General features: G+C 34.8%; 1 long non-coding RNA gene across 1 annotated transcript in view; it reads right to left on the reverse strand.

Annotated features, from left to right (window-relative positions):
* Positions 1 to 18,938, reverse strand: part of LOC108968907 — a 111,725-nt gene that overhangs the window by 72,898 nt on the left and 19,889 nt on the right. Inside the window, exon 2 of the long non-coding RNA XR_001993360.1 lies at positions 3,263 to 3,305. This is a non-coding gene — a long non-coding RNA (uncharacterized LOC108968907). The remainder of the gene's footprint in view (positions 1 to 3,262; positions 3,306 to 18,938) is intronic.

Here is an 18,938-nt window from a genome sequence, read left to right on the forward strand (position 1 = left end):
CAGAGTATTGCTATCTAAACATGTTTACATGCGTCTGAAATTGTGTTGATGTATTTATGAAATAACGATGAAGTCATGTCATGTGAAATTGAATTATCAACAACAACAAAAATATGCGCAACAACAAACAGAAATGTTAAAACAAAATAAATAAAAGCCAAAAGCTTGTCCACACACACACTCACACACAAACAATAATACAGGCTTACTGTAGCTCAAGCAGCATACAAACATAGCACAGCACAGCAGGCAATGTGAAATATTATTATTCCAATATCAAATACAACGACAAGGCATAACAACTAGCTAAAACAACAAAAGCGTTTAAATATATGTATATGTATGTATGACAAATATGTATATATGTGCATAGAGAAAACATTGTCGGACAACATAAAGCGTTTTCGAAAAAAATCGATAKTGTTGACACAGGCAGCGAAAAGCACACACACGCGCGCATACTTAAAAACATGCCACACACACACACACACTTACAACTTTTTTGTGCGTATATATTAGAAATTATTATTGCCCAGCTGTATGGCTCTCTATGCCGCTTGTACAGCAGCTTATCATCGCTTTATTTATGAATTGTTAATCTTCATATATCCTTGTTGACTCCGTAGGGYGGCGGCAGGCAGATTTTTTCCATTAATAAATGACTTTATTTAATAATGCAATTTACATATGTAGCAAACATGGAAACAACTTTTGCTCTACTTTCTGCTATAAATTAAATATTCATTGGATTCTATGTTTAGATAAGCMCAAAATGAATTCAAGGTTTGCTGCCCTGTGAAAGGACAGACGCTGTGCGCGCTATTGAGTATAGAAAATGATATAAAGTTTGGGTATAAAAATATATTCATTACTTTTTCGCTACTTTTTGACACACACAAAACCTTAAAGAATATCGAGTTATCAACTCTTTTGAAAGATACTGGCGTTTAAGAGAGTGTTGTTAAAAAAATAAATAAAAAGACTTCCAAACGTTTTCGTTASATTTTTATAAACTCACTATTTTATAAGAGAAAACAGCGTTCCATGATATGGAGACGTCTCTGTACTAAAATATCATCGTTCCTAAACGACACTACGATTTGAATATGTAACCAGGAAAGTATTTTGTTGTGGAGGGGCTCAGCTGCGCAGCTCCTTCTCGAGTTTTGTTAGCATTAAGTCGAAATTATAGTGAGCAATCTAGTTGTTTGAAAAAGGTCATGAAATCACATACCACATAGGTGTCTAGTCACCAGGAATCAATCTCAAATATAGCCAGGGGCAAGCTCATGCATGATAATGTGGATGAAATGTTCTATCTATTAAACTCAAAACGAAATCTTTTTTCTTAAGCGACTGGCTTTCAATCGCTTAAATTTGACGAGACTCATGAATTCTGAGCTGAGAAATATGAATGCATCTCTTTGTCGTAGACCAAAACATACCAACGACTGGTAATATCCATAGAGAAGTTCAGAAATTCCAATAATAAAAGCGTTTTTAATATATGAATATAAAGAAGAATTATACTGAGGAATCTATTGGTGCTAGGAACGATCAATGAATAATTCTTGTGGCACTAAAGCAGAAGTACCGAATTGAGCCACTTTTTTGATTGAAAATTTGGTTTTTTGCGATACGAAAACAAAATACAGTGTCTTTGGAACATACAAAGATAAGTTTCATCAAATTTCGTAAAAAAAAAATTTTTTAATACAAAAATGTAAAAAACAAAAAAAAAATTGGTTATTTAATTTTTTTAAATAAATTTTGCTATATAAACTTTTTCTATAGGACTGGTGGTTTTGCCGGAAATCGAGATAAACCATAATTAACCCTTCGAGATTCAGCTATGACCAGGCCCTTACTTTTCTCGACCTGAGATCGCCCGTCAATTATTATTATTTTTTTTTGCTCATTGGTCTTTCGCTCGAGATAGGTTGCATCCTATTATAAAATTTGTTTTTTTTAATTTTTTATCATTTTCAAAGGCTTCTGTAGTAGTCAATAAAAGGAATTACTGAAAGTGAGTTTTTACTTGGAATTCGGTTATGTTTACAGTATTTGACCGGAAATAAACCGGGTCCCTACCGGTTATCTAGATTCGTATGTAATAAGAAAAATTCTAGGTCAGCGAAAAAAGAAGAGAAGCAAAGCAGTAAAATACATTTAAATTAGTACTGGGATTTAAAATTCGTTTCCAAGTTAATGGAGAAATGGTAAATTAGGATAAAAGCCTAGAACATGTACAATGAAATGGCGAAAGCTTCTTCAGATAATGCAGAAGAAGTGAAATAGGAAAGAAGCTTAACGCAAGTATAATGAAGCGTACAAACCTGCTCTATAAAAATGCTAATGTCACAAAAAAAAAAAGAAAAAAATTAAACAGAATAACAACCGAATTCTTATTTCAATGTCACCAATACTATTTCGTCATACGTCATGCGGCTGTAAGGTTAGGTTAGTTTATATGGCTGATTACAAAATAAATATACCYCGGTGTTTTTTTGTTTTCTTAAGTTTGAGAGTTTAATGTTTTTGCTTTGATTTGRCGAAAGCGAGACATTTGGGGAGGAAGTGTTGAGATGATGCTTTTTAATCTTCCTCCAAACAGCTAATGCAGTAGGCTTCACGTACGATATTCAATCTTACTTCAGATATAACGATTGGCCGGTATGCAATTAGAACTCTTATTTTCCGACTTTAGAGAGTTTAAAAGTTTAAAAATGCAAAAATTTTCATCCATATATGCTGAATACTGGATTTACAAAGAAATAGTCCTTCAAATCGAGTTTTTATGTCTTCGGAAATTATAGTTTATGGTTAAGTGAATACCTTTATATGATAAAGTGGCATTATGCTCGATTTTACATATTTGTAAAGTAATATAATTATTAGCAATAATTAGTGRAAATCACCCAATAAGTATTCTAATTTCACCAACTGGTGAGAAAGAGTTTGCTGATGTTGAGATACCAATAAATATAATTTCATGCAATGTTAGCAAATCAGTTGAATACTTTAAAATATACTAAGTAATTTTAAGTTAATTTTGGTATTTTTACCTTCAGCAAATATCTGATTAATTTATTAAATTTTAAAATATTCTTTTTCGTATTTCGAAAAATTTTCATCGAATAATATAAAAAAAGTCGTATTAGGCAATATTTTGCTATTAAAAATATGTGTATACCATACTGTAACACATATACATGAACATATTCGGCTATTTACAAATGGAATGGTAAACTKTTTCACTTACCCAAAACTACCCAAATTGATTGAGCTGAAAAACCGTGTGTAATCTGCAATAGAAGAAAAACAAATATCAACAAAACTGAAATTAATGCAGCAAAAATTTAAGGTAAAATCATAATAACAATAATAATGTTGTCAAAAGCAGTAAAATCAAGTGAGGAAATCCTGACGCTAAGCAACAGTAGCAACGAAAATGCAAAAAAAAGTAAGAATCAAAATAAAATAATAAAAAATAAATAACAACAAAACAGGCTACAATGGGTAAGCTGCGCACGCATAGCTCTGCAACATCACTATATCCTTAAAAATATGAAATATATATGTGTGTATGTGTGTATGTGTTAGCCAACATATGTGCGCTGTCACGCTGTTACATTGTAACTGCTCACCTAAATGTCAACATCCTGTTTCCGGTTGCTGTATTATGGYATTATTGCGCAGTGTTGTGTCAATGACTTGCCACTTTCGGAAAGGCTATTGACTGCCAAAAAATTTAGACATTTTCAATTTGGGCAAAMGGATGCACTGAAGCATTTTTCAAAAATTGTTTTTTTTTTTATTTTTATTTTTTTGTGATTGGCAACAATTGTTTGTCCATAACTGTGGCAACCAACAATTAAATAAAGGTGCAACTATTGGCATGACCACCGGGCAACTGTTGGCGAAATTGCTGTGATGTGCTCTGGGCGGTTGAGTGTTGAATTGGTAAGGAGCGTGGCTGCTGGGCACATCCTGGATCCAACGTGGGTGGCTTAATCGTACTTTTTGAAGCGGAATGYGTGCGGTGTGGTTTAGGAAAAGTGTGGAAGTGCTTACTTAAAGTCACAAAATTGGATTGTAAAATGGCAACTCACTTGCAAGTCAAAAGCTAAMGGCTTAAAGCAAATATTGGCTTATTCAATAGCTAGTCTATAGGCGGCCTAATTGATTATGACAGAAGGTGGTATATAGGCTTATAGTATATAAGCGACCTTGGACACTAAGCTGTTCTATGCTGAAAAAGTACTAGGGCACATACATATATAGTACATATTTATTTGTACATCAAAAAAATAAAAATAAAAAATAACCAAAAAATAAAATTATCTTTTTCATATACGTTTGTTTGTCATAGTCTTTTCTATGCTCAACTTATGATTGTGACATGTGAAAAAGAAYATTTTTCACTTACAGCGCATTCAACGTCAACACATATCCCTAACTGGTTAGTCCTTTACTCGATGCCAACATATCTTACTTACATTCATGCACAGCATCTTCGCTCATGCTTGTGCTGCTTTTCTGCTTCCTCAACAAACAATTTCTTACATCTATTCTTTAACTACACCACACTTGGTAAGTCTATTGATTTTCCCTATTATTATTATGAATTCTTTTTTACATCCATTTTTTTCCTTTTTTATTTGCGAAATGGGTRCTTGTGCATTGCTGCCTTTAAAGGAATTTCACAAACGCATACTTGGACTGGTAGACAAGACAACTGTGCGTGCGAATGGCCGTGACGTTGAAAGAGAGCGGCAACGACATACAAGCATACCAGCAAATTTGCCGGCATATATCAGGCTATTGGTTGTWGGATATTTACGCATACAGATATKCATATACTTATRTATGTGTATGTATGTATATATGCATGAGAGTTCTGCTGGAAAAATATTGAGTTTTTGTGAAAAAATGCAAGATTTTTGTGAACAGAACATTTCAAATAAATCCGCAGACAATTGAGTAGGAGCGCCAGCATGTCTTTGCGCTGAGTAAAATTACAAAGGAACCTTTACGCTGTTACAGTGCWAAATATATGTAGGCATTTGTCAATAACTACACAGAGAATAATTTTTGGTAGAATGCTCCAAATTTTATTTTCTAGCTAGACAGAGTAAAGTTGGAAATAGATAATGCAAAAGAGCATGTCCTGAAAAAAAAAATTAAAATTTTGTATTTTATTGCCTACGATTCACTATATCTTATTATACATATGTGTGTATGTATTTTAAGGTTCCGTTTTAGATTTAATTAATACATAACCAATATATAACCACTTTATAACCAAAACTAAAARTTTTGTCTCACTGTGAGAGGTTTCTATTATATCGTTTTTCATTCGTTTATGCATCCACCAACTTTTAAACTTCTGCTGACAGATTTAACCAATAGATAACTCATATATAACCAATATTTAACCACTTTATAACCAACTTTATAACCTGTGAGCGGTTTCAATTGTAACATTTTTCCAACGTTTATGTATCCACAAACTTTTAAACTTCCGCTGTCAGATTTAACTAATAGATAACTCATATATGACCAATATTTAACCACTTTATAACCAAAACATACAATTTTTTCATATGAGTGGMTTTCATTTTACAGTTTGCCTTCGCCKGCAAACATACSCRAAGTGATGCTATATTTTTTGCATKTAAGGTGACGWTATGCAAATAAAATCGTTCTTCATAATAAACATTTCATTCGAAATGATGAAAAAACTTGAATTTCCCAATTCTCTGAGACTTATTTGTGATTAAGTAGCAAATTTATATGCTATTCAGGCACTACTGTCTATAGATAGATATCCAGGATATCTCTCAACAACTAATAATTTAAGTAGATAATTTCAAGCTTGTAACATGGAAGCATCCTCCATCCTTCAGTTCRTCCACCATTCCTAGCAGCAGCTTTATTAAAGAACGATTCCTAAAGCAAATATTTCATGCAACAATATTGATAAATCCGCTTATCTTCGCGTATCAGTCCAATTATTTCAAAATTTACRGAACCGGTAAGTACTGAGCATAAACAAGATCTTCCCACGCAATAATACACCGAGGAATACATTCAGTGGCATATGATTTCCATTGAATTCCATTTCTCTTCACATTTGTTCAACTGCTGTTTTCTTCTTGTGCATTTTCGGTTGTTTGCTTTGGCATCAGTTGTTTGCCAGTATTGCGGACATTATGTAAATAAAGTGAAATATAATCAACTTAACAATAAAATCCGATTTATGTTTGCATAGGTCAGCTGTTTGTTGTCTGCCTTAGTTTAGAGTACAACAAATTCAAGAGCATGAATCAGCGCTACAAGCGAGAGAGAGAGAGAGGGGAGCCTTTGTGGACTAAATAAGGGTGAAGCAGAACGACTGTCTGCAGGAGTTGGGCGTAATTTAAAGCATATTAAACACGTATTACATATAAGAAAGTGGAGAGTTGGAGGCGAATGTTTAATAAGATGAGAGGTTTTATTGTTTCTAAATTGCGATTTAAGACAGATTTTATTTAATTTATGTGACTAATGAGTTTTTTTTAACGAGTAGCTGACTTTCATTTTAATTTTCAAATTTTACTTTTTTTGGTCAAAACTTAATTCTCGTTTTGTTAATAAATCCGGAGAGACAAACTGTAACTACAACTTTTAGACCCTGATGATGACTACCGACAGGATTTGAAGTCTTTTTGGTTTTCACACAGCCTGGTTTCGGAAATAAGATCTGAGAGCTGATGGACTTTCCGACGGAAAATGATATCAAAAACTGAATAGAAWGGAAAACTGGAGGATGGAGCCTATCACAAGTTCAAGGAGGAGACGGATTCCAGTTTCTGCTACGTTTTCTGTTTCGTCGAAGATAAAACTGCCGAAATGTTTCAACCATAGTCTTGAAAAGGCTGGACAATGGAGAAGAAAGCATCTGGATGTTTTTAGCTCATCCTCCTCTAAACACTTTATACAAGCGCACGATGCCTTTTATACAATGTCCTTTAAGAGCCCCTACAATTGCAGCAAGATGAACATTTTTAAAAGCAAGCAGTTCAGAAGATATCCTGCATTGTACTTCAGGCCAAAGAGATCTTGCTGTCAGACAGGACTACAAGTAGGTAGTCAATCAGCGCCTACTGAGCTCACATGAGGATCATTAGCACAGTCCTAGAACGCAGGATGCTAATGTCGATCCAACTCAGTCCCATTCCAATGTGAGCGGAGCACGAGTGCCCTTTCTGACTAGCTCATCGGCTTTGTAGTTGCTAGAGATTTCGCTTTAACCAGGCACTCAAATCAATAGGACRATGAGATGTACTTATTTATGCTATTTCCATAGAGGACAGACACTCCTCWTTTTTTCAGCTTATTTAGTATGAAAATGTATATATTTTTTAAATGAAGGAGGTATTAGGAATAAGAAAATTTCATAAAAATTAAATTTTACATAAAATATTCTTTCCTTTAAGCTCTCTTTGAAAATAATCTGTCTTATGAAATATTGAAATTTGARCGACTTAAAATGTAAGCAAATAAAAGCAATTTAAAAGCGTTTTATTCTGGCAGCAAATATTTTTCACACACGTGCATTTATAATTAAAGTATATGTAATACCGTTGGGAAAAATTGTGCTAGCTCCGAGTATTTGCATGTGTGAATTATGCAGCGCTTTTTGCATAAACGGATTACACTCTCCTCATTCGTGTATACTTTTGCCTGTGTGTATGTGGTGTGAGCAAAAGTTTAGCATTTCATTTTGGCTAATTGATGAAATCAAGCGCTTGTAGCTTTAAAATATTTCAAACTCACACACACACATAAGCAAATAAACAACAACAAAACGTGGGCGGTCAGCAGCTTGCTTATTTTGTAATACGAGCACAAATACGCACTGTAACTTTCGGTTACATAAAGCTATGTACAAGCAATTAACCTACATCATGGTCAAATAGCACACACACACAYGCGCATGTCAACACACACGGGCAAACATGCTAATATTGAAGAAAAAGAAGATTTATGGTTATGTGCGTGGAAAGTGAGAGGAAWATTTTTTGCAGTAGGATAAAGGACATTATTTGACTACTGCTRCTTGCTTATATACGCATATACTATGTACAAAAATACACAGTAACACACATTTCAGCTATGTTTGTGTATTTGCATAYTCCTACTTTTTTCAAGTTCGACCTCAAAAACTAGTCGTTTGCTGTCTAGATGTGCGTCCATGACTGATCGTTGTGCTACTTAAGTATTCAAATCGAATCACAGTTTGTTGGGGAAAATTCTAAATTTCAACGTCAACACACGCGTGTCACTCTCAGTCACTCGCTTATATGGAACACGTTAAACCATTTATGCCCACAAGCGTGGCAAGTAGTAAAAAAGCTTAATGCTATACGATAAAGTGTGTATGGAAATAGAACATATAAACACATTAAGGACATCTTTGACAGTCCCGAAATTTCGGGACCGAAAAGTAAAAATTGATTTTACTATATTTTGAGCTTAGTTGTATACATATATTGGTAAAGCCACCTTCTTTGATAATCCCCAAATTTCGGGATCGATAAATAAAAACTAAGTTTACTGCAATTTTTAACGGTATTTGTATATATTGGTAGGCTTTAAGGAATTTTTTGAGAATCCCGAAATTTCGGGATTTTATATTGTACAATAAAATATTAAATTTTGGTCGCGAATCCTACATTTTACTGTAATTTTTGAGGTAATTTGTATATATTGGTGGGATTTAAAGAACTCTTCTTTGACAATCCCGAAATTTTGGGCCTGGAAAATAGAAAAACTTTTGGTAGCCATTTTGGACGTTATATCTGTATGCACATTATAAGATATAATATTAAATTTTGGACCCAAATCCCGAAATTTCGGTACTGGAAAAAATGTATACTAACTCTTGCGGCTATATACTCACACATACATACATATATAATGGTGCGCTTTAAGAATATTTTTAACAATCCCAAAATTTCGGGATTACAAAATTAACATGATATATACCGTTRTTTCGAATGTCGCATGCATATATCGGTGTAGCTGAACATTTAAATAAAAAAATTCAAATTCCCGAAATTTCGGCACTAAAAACTATATTGTTATCCCCAAAATATTTTTTCAAAACCAATTAATTTAAAATTAATATAATTCMTTTTTTCTGCTAAGAATTAATTTTCGGGATTGCGAGTAATGCAACTGGATTATCATACAAATATCTAAAAAAAAATGCTAGTTTGTTTGAGGAATAATACTATCACAGACCGCATGTCCTTGTCTGTGCAAATTTGTTATCAAACGCACACATAGCGAGAGCTAATGCATGGATTTGTARAYACACGCGCACATAYTTATACCYCCACAATACTAACACTCCTGCATAGCATTCATTATCCTCGCTGCGCTTTCAACGCCACTAAAACAGTGYTTTATTGCATTTTGCTCGCCTTTTTTACTTCAATAAACACACGCACACAAACCAGCTGGGCAACAACAACTATGTTTATATGCATGCGCGTACACGTGCATATTGCGATTTATTGCCGCCATGTCCTTGAATGTTGCTGGCTTTTGTTGSTTGCTTTGGCTTTGGCTGGGCGTGCTGACTACTAGCAGCGCTTGCTTGTTGTTGACGTGTTGCGGTGCATAAAAGTTTGCCTCAACAATGCAACTACGACAAGGGAAAAAAGATCTAACTAAATAGCAAAATATGTACATATGTATGCATATAAGCATGTAGTATGCATTTCAGCGCTTTCATTTACACCCGCACTAAGCGGCATTACAGACATGTATATGTATGTATGTATGTTATTTGCTACCCCTCTTCACCTTCAACGCCATTCTATTGATGCTTGTGGCATTTCGATGCGGCTGCTGTGGCATGTGTTGTTGTGGTCCGCTTCTATGTGGTCGTTACATTGTTAGACATTTGTTGGCCATCATTCCCAGCTCGAGTGTGTGTGTATTTGTAGTTTCATTACTCCGGGTAATGTGTCGTTTCTTTGGCAYCAATGACACTTATTGAGAGCGCTAGCCGGCCAGCCAACGCTTATTGTCTGCTAGCGGTCGTACTGAGGTGCTGTGTGGGAGACGAGACTGCTTTAAGGTTGTTGCATGGAGTTTTTTATTTGGTTTCAGATATATATAGATTAAATAATTTAAATTTTTGGATGTAAGACCGCTAGTGAGGATGCACTGATATTTATAGAAGAGGTGTCTAGTTTTTTATTCAGTTTTAAATTCTATTCCTTGGAGCCTTCTCCATAAATTTTGTGTGCGGAATTAAATTTGTGGTGCCTAAACTTCTCCGACTACCAGGGTGTSATAAAATGTTTTMTAACTCGCCTAGAGCCTTTGGGATTTTCTGCTCTTCAAAGAGTTCAATCTTCGTTAAGAGCTTCAGAATTAGTTGGCTTTCCTTTGTATTGTAGATTAGGTAAAATTAGACGGCTGTTGGATGGATGGGGTCCGTCTCACATTTATCATAAATTTTTAGAATTTTTTACACAATATTTCTATGCGACGTCCTAATAACGATTTAGATCGCAACTGTTGATCTAAAGGCCTCTCACAACTCTATTGTTACGAATGTAGGCAAGACGAAGAGTAGTATCGTAAGTCGATCAGCAACTTCGGCTAATCTGCTGATATGTGCAATAGTTCAGGCAACAATGACTCAATTTAGTTTCTATACCCTTCTGGGCAGCGTGATGATTGCTTCTTTCCTTCGTATTCAGAAAACCCACTAATCTTTTTTTATAATTGGTTGGTTTTTGAAACATTAAGTTTGCAACGGTATTTGTAACTCCCAAAAATAAATATTAGAGACCATAWAAAGTGTACATATAATTGAACAACGTGAGAAGTTTAGTCAATGTAGCCATTTCAGTATGTCAGTATGTTCGTCTGTTTATATATACGTGAACTGGTTMMCCAGTTTGTGAGATATCGGTMTGAAATTTTGCACRCGTCCGTTTTTCATCAAAAATSTGTTCATTTGTYGGAATCGTCGATATCGGACTACTACAGCRTATAGCTGCCATACAAATTGAATGATTGAAATCAAGTACCAGTATGGAAAACTTTTTCATTTGAGGAGWTATTTTCACGAAATTTWGTACAAATCRTTTTCTAAGGAAASAGWGCAATCTCAAAGGAAATTATTTTGTTCGGTTCAACATAGCATATAGCTGCCATACAAACTGAACGATCGGTATCAAGTGCTTGTATGGAAAACTTTKTAATTTKTGGAGATATCTGCGCAAAATTCGGTGTGGATTACTTTTTAAGGCAATAATGCAATCTCCATAGAAATGGTTCAGATCGGATCACAATAGCATACAGCTGTCGTACAACGTTGATACTTGAAATTTGAATTTTTTTACTTGAAAGGAATTTTTTTCAATGGCTTTCTACCATTTCATATTTATTACACCCAATATATGCCACAACAATTTCAGCCACTTTATTTTAARCATTCCATCATGAATACATTGTGCAATTTTCCGCAACTTTATGACACATTTAATTGGCCGGAATTTGCTGTAATTAAATTTATTGAATTAAAACTTCTTCAAAGTGCATTATTGCAGCGTAAATTTTAATGACAATTCGCATACATTTACTATATTTTTTTTTTTTTGTTTTTTTTTTTGCTACGTCGTAAATCCATCAATTAAGCGCAATCATTCGTTTTTTTCGTATGCCAATACTGCTGACTCCATCTAACTATCTTGTCTGTATAAATATCCATTCACTTACAATTGTGCTGTCACAGTCAATAAAGCGCAACGTTGAATGATTTTATGTGCATAATGCACATCCTGTGCAGCCAACAAGACGTGCTGGCTGCATGTGAGTGTGTGTGTRTGTGTGTGAAGGATATATGCATATCCTTACTACTGTAACGCCTGGCAGTGTGGACARCGTGGAGCTTACACTACTTTTGCCGCTCTGATTATGAGTAAGCGWGGCGGTGTGCACCGCTGCACTTTGCTGCTTCCTCCTTCCTCCTTCAGTGCGCATAAATAGCCAAATAATAAAAATTTCGTGCACACTAACCTACTTTATGAGCTTCCGCTGAGTTCGCTGTCTCGTAGTTTTTGCTTTTTCGCTTTTGTTTTTTTTTTTGTTTTTGGTTTTCCTTCACTTTTCTCGGCGCAACGTTGCTATGCGATGTTTGCGTGCATCATTCATCATCATTCGCAATGCCAGCAGCAGGGCAGTAGAGTCATAGCGTACTTTTGTAATCGTTAGTATCTGCACACACAGTGTGTGTGTGTGTGTAGCGATGGCACCGGATGACCGAGTCACAGCTAAACGGCAGCTACTTTTACATAGCCGCTTCCCTATATATTTGTATACATATTTTATTTATAAGCATGCAGTAATATTATATATATAGTTGCTTGTCGTGAAGTCGTGCATGAGCCGAGAAGTCATTGTACTTTTGTGCGCGCAGCAATCATCYTTGTTGCAGGCGATTCTTATGCCATGCTCTACCCGACTTAATGAACAATTCATGTCAATCGCTAATTACCCTAGCATCCTGACGCTAAAGTAACGGTAGTGGAAGTGTTATATTGTAGCTACACGCTCTGCGTCCTCGCACTCACTCACACCTTCTGCTGCCAGCGCTCGCTTTCTCTCTCTTCCCCTCTCTCTTGCAATTTCTATTACCGCCTTCTACTAAAACACAATAGYGTACAAAATTGCTGCAATTGCTTGAACCCAAGCTCCGCCAACTTGACTTGCCTACTGTTGTTGCGCTTGTTGTTGTTCTCTAGCTTGATGTCCGCTKTGCAAGCCATAACAATGCCACAGTTATTGAGCTTAGCGCAGAAAAAAGATGAACTATCAGCCGTGCGCTGTTGATTTTGATCTAGCCTACTTTTTACGCCAATTTATTCGTGTCCCTCTTAACATCTCATTCTCATGCACTCATTGGGTCTTATCTCGGCGTGAGCATTTAGCTCACAGTTTTTCTTTTTGTTGTTTTTGTACATTGCGCTTKACTTTATCATTTCATTGCTGTTGATTGGTAGCGGCAATTCTTATCCGCTTGAAATAGTTGAGTATTCTACACGATTTATTACTTTTTTCCTCATACCAGTAAATATACATTTAGGTGTGACCAAATGTTAGGGTGGTGCTTAAATATACCTACAAAATTGCTTCAAATATTTTCTAAGTACTTATGTTACAGGTACTCCTGTTACTACCTATGACCTCTAGTGGTAATTTTTTAGGATTAGGGTRTACCTCACAGTGGCCAGAGGTAAATTTTCTTCAAATTAAGATTATTTTTCATATTTGAAATACTAAATAGGCAAAAACTATAAAAGCTCTAATAAACTTCTGCAGACTGAAAAACGTTCAATGAAAGTCTGGTAACAGACATCCGCTTTCAAGTCACAGAAGTGTCTTACAGCATTTAGAGGTCAGTTTCTTCTATGTGCAGTCAAAAAATAATATTTGTCTTTCATTTGGCCACAAAAAACACACAGAGAATACATTAATAGTTTCTAAAAAACAAAAATTAATATATTTTTYCAGAACCACCCTAGTATACGCAAATTTTCAACACATTTGGACATACAAAATGGGTAGACTTTTCTAGTATAATTAATTGAAAGTTAAAAAATTTGTAATTCGGTTTTTAGAACCTCCCTAATGTATGAAAACATTATGTTATCGTGCGAATGGAATATATATTTTGATGTTCCTACGAAAATTTGAAGTACAAATTTTTTTACATTGAAATAATCCTTAATACAATGCTTAAGAACCACCCTAATACAACTATTCACACCCTACACAATATTTAACATTTAAGAGTACATATACTCTTCTGACAATCCATAACAACAAAAATTTCCAGAAGTAAAGCTAAACAAATTTAAACTAATTTTTTATAACCACCTTAATATGCCTACATATGTATACGCATATCCTGTCTATATATTCAACACCTCCTAGAATAAAACAAAATTTCCAAAAACGAAGACTTTCCGAGAACACAGACTAAACAAAAATTTAATTTATCGTTTAGAACCACCTTAATCTACATACATATATACATATATACATATTTTTGTGAATATACGTATCTATACTCCACCAGCAGTGTCCTTCAGAACAATGCGAACTAAATTAACCAACACTCCCACATATTTAATTGCTTTACTCGAACAGCTATTTTACTCGTGCACTTCCTGCCATCCTTTGCGCCCCCTCACACCGTCCCACCCAAGCTCATCATCAATATGCTATTATGCTCGCATAAGAAAATTAAAAAAGACAAAAAGTAGTGCAACAGTGGCAGTGGATATTCGCTTCATTCATTCGCAGCTGTCATGCAATGCCCACAAGCGTAGATAAGTCAATTAGGTTTAGCCTTAATTTGCTTGCATGCGCTATATCTACAAAAAGTTWAACAAAAAAAAATTAAAAAGAAACTAAAGAAATTAAAAAGCAGTAACTCAGAGCCGYTGCAAGYGCGGCAGCAGTACACTGGAAAGTAAAAAAAAGTATTGATCAAGAAAAATTGAGTAATTACAAACCGAAAACGTTACTTTGGCTGATAAGTCACCCACAAGCCTATAACAAACACACAAGCCTATAAACAACCCACAGTGCTATAAGCAACTCAGCAGTCTACGATCAAACACCAACAAAATATATTTCATCCAACGACAACACTTTCCCCAAAAGCAGTATCTCCTACTAACTCGCTTGAAACCAGCACACCCATCTTGCAAGCACCTTTCACAGCTTTCACTCATCACAACCACCCCAAGTACAATTTGGTGAATGAAGGCAATTAATAAATACATGCGAGCGCATCGTCTCGAAAAAGCTTCAGCAAGCAGCGAGAAAAACCTTCATACTTATACTATATGTCTGTAAGTGCTTAAGAAAAAGATCTGCGTAGAAAGTGAAGGCGCTCAGAAATTGCTGCTTGCTTCAGCGTCGGGCTYCAATGCACTAATTAAAGAGCAGTCTGAAGGCGCTATCATTTGACATACCATACAGGAGATGGCACACTGAATAYCAAGCGGCTACATACAAAACTGCGACGCTTGATTGGGAAGCTGGTGTAAGTATGGTCAACTTAACAATGAAGTGAAATTGATGCTTTAAAGGACAGTAGTCATTGTACGAATGAGGGATAAAACAGAATTAGCGTTTATACTTTCCTCGCTTTGATCAATRGGTCATAATACATGTTTTTCATTTACTTTCAGGCATAAATATTTCTCAGCAGATTGTAGACTAATCAAAAGATTTCAGTAGTCACTGCGCTCACTTCCTTCACTGCCTTTTTAGTAAGGCTCATTAAAAGCTTATCGGTTTTCTCGGAATCTCATCTAACATCAGTAGTGAAACACGGTTTTTCAATTCCTTCAAGACTTTTGTTCCACTGCTCTAAGTGAAGCTTATGAAAAGCTTCAAGCTCACAAAAAGCCCATTAGATATCTGAAAGTGAGATATATTTCTCTTTCCCTAGACCTAACGTCTTTGTCTACACTTTATCTTGTTTCGTAGTAAAGTTCATAAAAAGCTTCACTCAAAAGCTCGAWTACAAAACTTTTACTTTATTTAAAWTATSCTCAAACTAACTACAAAATTTTTAAATTCTCTCATGACTGTATGTGCACTGCTCTAAGTAAGGTTATTAAAAGCTTTAAGGTCGCAGAAAGGTTATAAAGCTCAAAATAAGCGAAAATTTTCTCTAATAGTTCATTCATCACCAGATTTTCTATTTATTTCAAGTCTTGTATACACTTTACTAAGATAATGAGGTAAAGCTTATAAAAAGCTTCATTGAAAAGCTCCAATACAAACGGCCTTCGAGTACCAGTTTAGTCTGGTCTTAATGAATGACTGCAGCAAAGGCTCTCAATCATAGTAGCACCTTTCAGAACTATATGGAAATCTGTGAGAAATTTGATTGAACATCAATTTCAAGAAAAATCGCTCTATGATAGGAAGTCTCTCAAAAAATAGACCAAAAGATTTATGCTGCAGACGACAGGATCCTTAATCAATAATTATTTTAAAAATGTTGCTGTTCTTCAAAGAAATTACTTTGATTCGTTGAGCAGTAATTCTAACCACATAAGAGTACTTCAAACCTCGCTCACCACATGCCATCCGATAGCTACACCTAATTTATGATTAAAAAGTTGCCTATACATACTAAGGATTATATGTGTTACTTCATATCACATCTAAGCAGAGCAACTACAAGTCAGCTTAGTTGATGGCCAGAGCAACGCCAAACTCATACGGCTACTCTCGTCTAGCAACGAGCTTATCAAATTAACGCCTAATTTATGTTCGTGTTGTTGACTACTTTCATGACAGCAACTGCATCAGCCTCATACGATTAGGCAGTTACACACAAATAAATGTGGCTACGGATTATCTAGATTTGTGAGTTGCACGAATTGTATTTCATCAGCCGGTGACCACGCATATGCACCTAGCTATTTAGCTATATAACCAATCAAGCGAGCAACCATTCATCCATTCACCGGCCATTTATTCGTGCCGTAAGTTAGCCAGACAGTCTGTCATTAAATTTCAGCCATTTGTATGCCGCCTAATGTGCTTTAGCTTCAAGCCAACAAGGATGAATATCCATGGCTAACATACATATATGCTTATACACCATTACGCCGACGCCATGGAGGCTCTACGACTTTAATAAACGGTTGCTATTGGCATTGTTGGCAGTCAATTGTATTTGACATATGTTTCATTTAAGGCGAAGAATAATAGTTTGCAATTTACTTGCGGTACTTATGCACATATACTAACACAAAATTGCAAGGATTTACTTGTAGCACAGGTGGGGGTGGTATAATACGAGCACTGCTCTAAATATGGGTCAATGTGGGATTTAAGTGTTGGMAATAGTACTTGTAATTGCAGCAAATGGCGGTGGTTGCACGGTGTAACAATGGAGATGCATGCGTGGCTTAAAACATGTCAACAACAAGGACATTAAATGCACTTTTGAACGATTGAAGGATTTTTGCCACTGATTAATTACAGTTGTGGCTGAAATCGATAAAGGAAATGTGTCGAACAATCAATCAAGTATTGTAAACATATGAAATAAATTGCAACCGAATAGCAATGCAATTTTATAATTTAATTGGCAATGTTGTGTGTCGAATAATAGTGTTTGATTGAGTAGTGACAATTAGCGGAAATCAGTTCAATTAGGAGTACGCTTTAATAGTTAAAATAATCTAAGCAATTGTTACTAAGCCATGTCCTTTCATATATCCTTTTTGMGAGCTAAGTTTAAATACGCTCAAAACTTACGCCAAGTGTTATTTTTGCAATTTGAAATAATTATATTTTGTTTATAGGACGTAAACACTGTTTACCGTTACGGATTTTCAGTTTAAATCTCGCTCTTTCTAACCCAACTACATTTTACAATTCAGATATACTACTTAAGCGCAAAAATATTTGTTTTCCTTAAACATATTCATGGTTTTACAAATGTCCTGTCATATATCCTTTTCCGTGTTTCGCGTTTCACAACTAAAATTATATAACACAACCTGACATTAACTTCATATAATACAAAAAWATATATTTTGCGCTTATATCATTACTTTTAACAATATTCTGCCCTATATCCTTTTTCAGCAAACTAAACTTTATGCCGAAATTTTACGCAATATTAAGCTTTTAATTGTTCTAATATGTTTAAGTGGTTCAGAATTTTCGTACTTACTGACAAATATTTTAATTTTTACAAATTGACAGCAGAAGCCATCAATACCGTTYTATGCAATAAATTAACTGTCGGTTATTTTCTATTAAAATTATTAGTGTCCTGTCTCGTTTATTTGTCAGTGGGCCTCACCTTGTCAAGGCAAAATACTTTATATAACTCACTAAGAATTATAAAAAGGTTTGCGAATTGTCAGTTAGCTGCACAAATTTTGTTTACGATGTCAAAACAATTGTAATTTATTTTAATAAGATAAAAACATTTGTTTACTGCTGTTTTGACGTACACGAATGATTTATATTAGTGTTGTGCGTGGAAACTTTGTGGCAATCAATTATAAACAAGAATATGTTTCAACTTAATTACTAAATAAATAAAAAAATCATACGAAAAGCTATACAGTTTCCTAGTTTACTTTCAAGAAATCATGTACAATAATAGAAAGTAAAATGCTTCATTTATGCAAAATGTTCATTAGCCCTTGTCTGTCTTTTTGAAAAAAGTTTGAATTTTTTAGGTTCACTACTTGCTACAGTAAACAGCTTGCATTCCTTCATATTAAACACAAAATTKTTTTCAATTATAACCAATTCTTCAAATGTCCTTGTATATATCCTTTTTTGGTCAAGTCAAATTTTATTAAAGGATTATAGTGCGTATTATTTTCTGAGCAGCAAAGCCCAGTACGCAACTCGACTTTCATTTCAAAGTCATCTATAAAGCATTTCGTAAATCACTACATGCTACGATAATTATCTACATTCACTATAAAAGCACAAAAATTTTTACTCAACTGTGGCGAGTTTTGGCAGCATCCTGGCATATATCCTTTTCACTTAACTAACATATTTGTGCAAATAAAAATTTAGAGATCAGCTGTGTACTCAATAAGAGACTTGGCAAGGTCAGGTTGCCTTGTAACTTTTGTTTATGCAGCAAATAAATTCACATTTGACGCTGATAAGCCTAATGTTTGTTTATTAAGCTTTGACCTGGTTGRTTTATAAATTTGTTTTGATGACCGCTATGTCGGTAATAAATCACGAATGTGTACACAAACAAATTTTAGTTAATAACTCGACTTAAGTTTTGGGTATACACTCCAGCTCTAGCACACTCAACGGTTTGGCTATTATTATCCTTGAACTCG

This window comes from Bactrocera latifrons, unplaced genomic scaffold (genome assembly GCF_001853355.1).
Source record: "Bactrocera latifrons isolate USDA-ARS-PBARC rearing strain unplaced genomic scaffold, ASM185335v1 scaffold_231, whole genome shotgun sequence".
Classification (NCBI taxonomy): Eukaryota; Metazoa; Arthropoda; class Insecta; order Diptera; family Tephritidae; genus Bactrocera; species Bactrocera latifrons.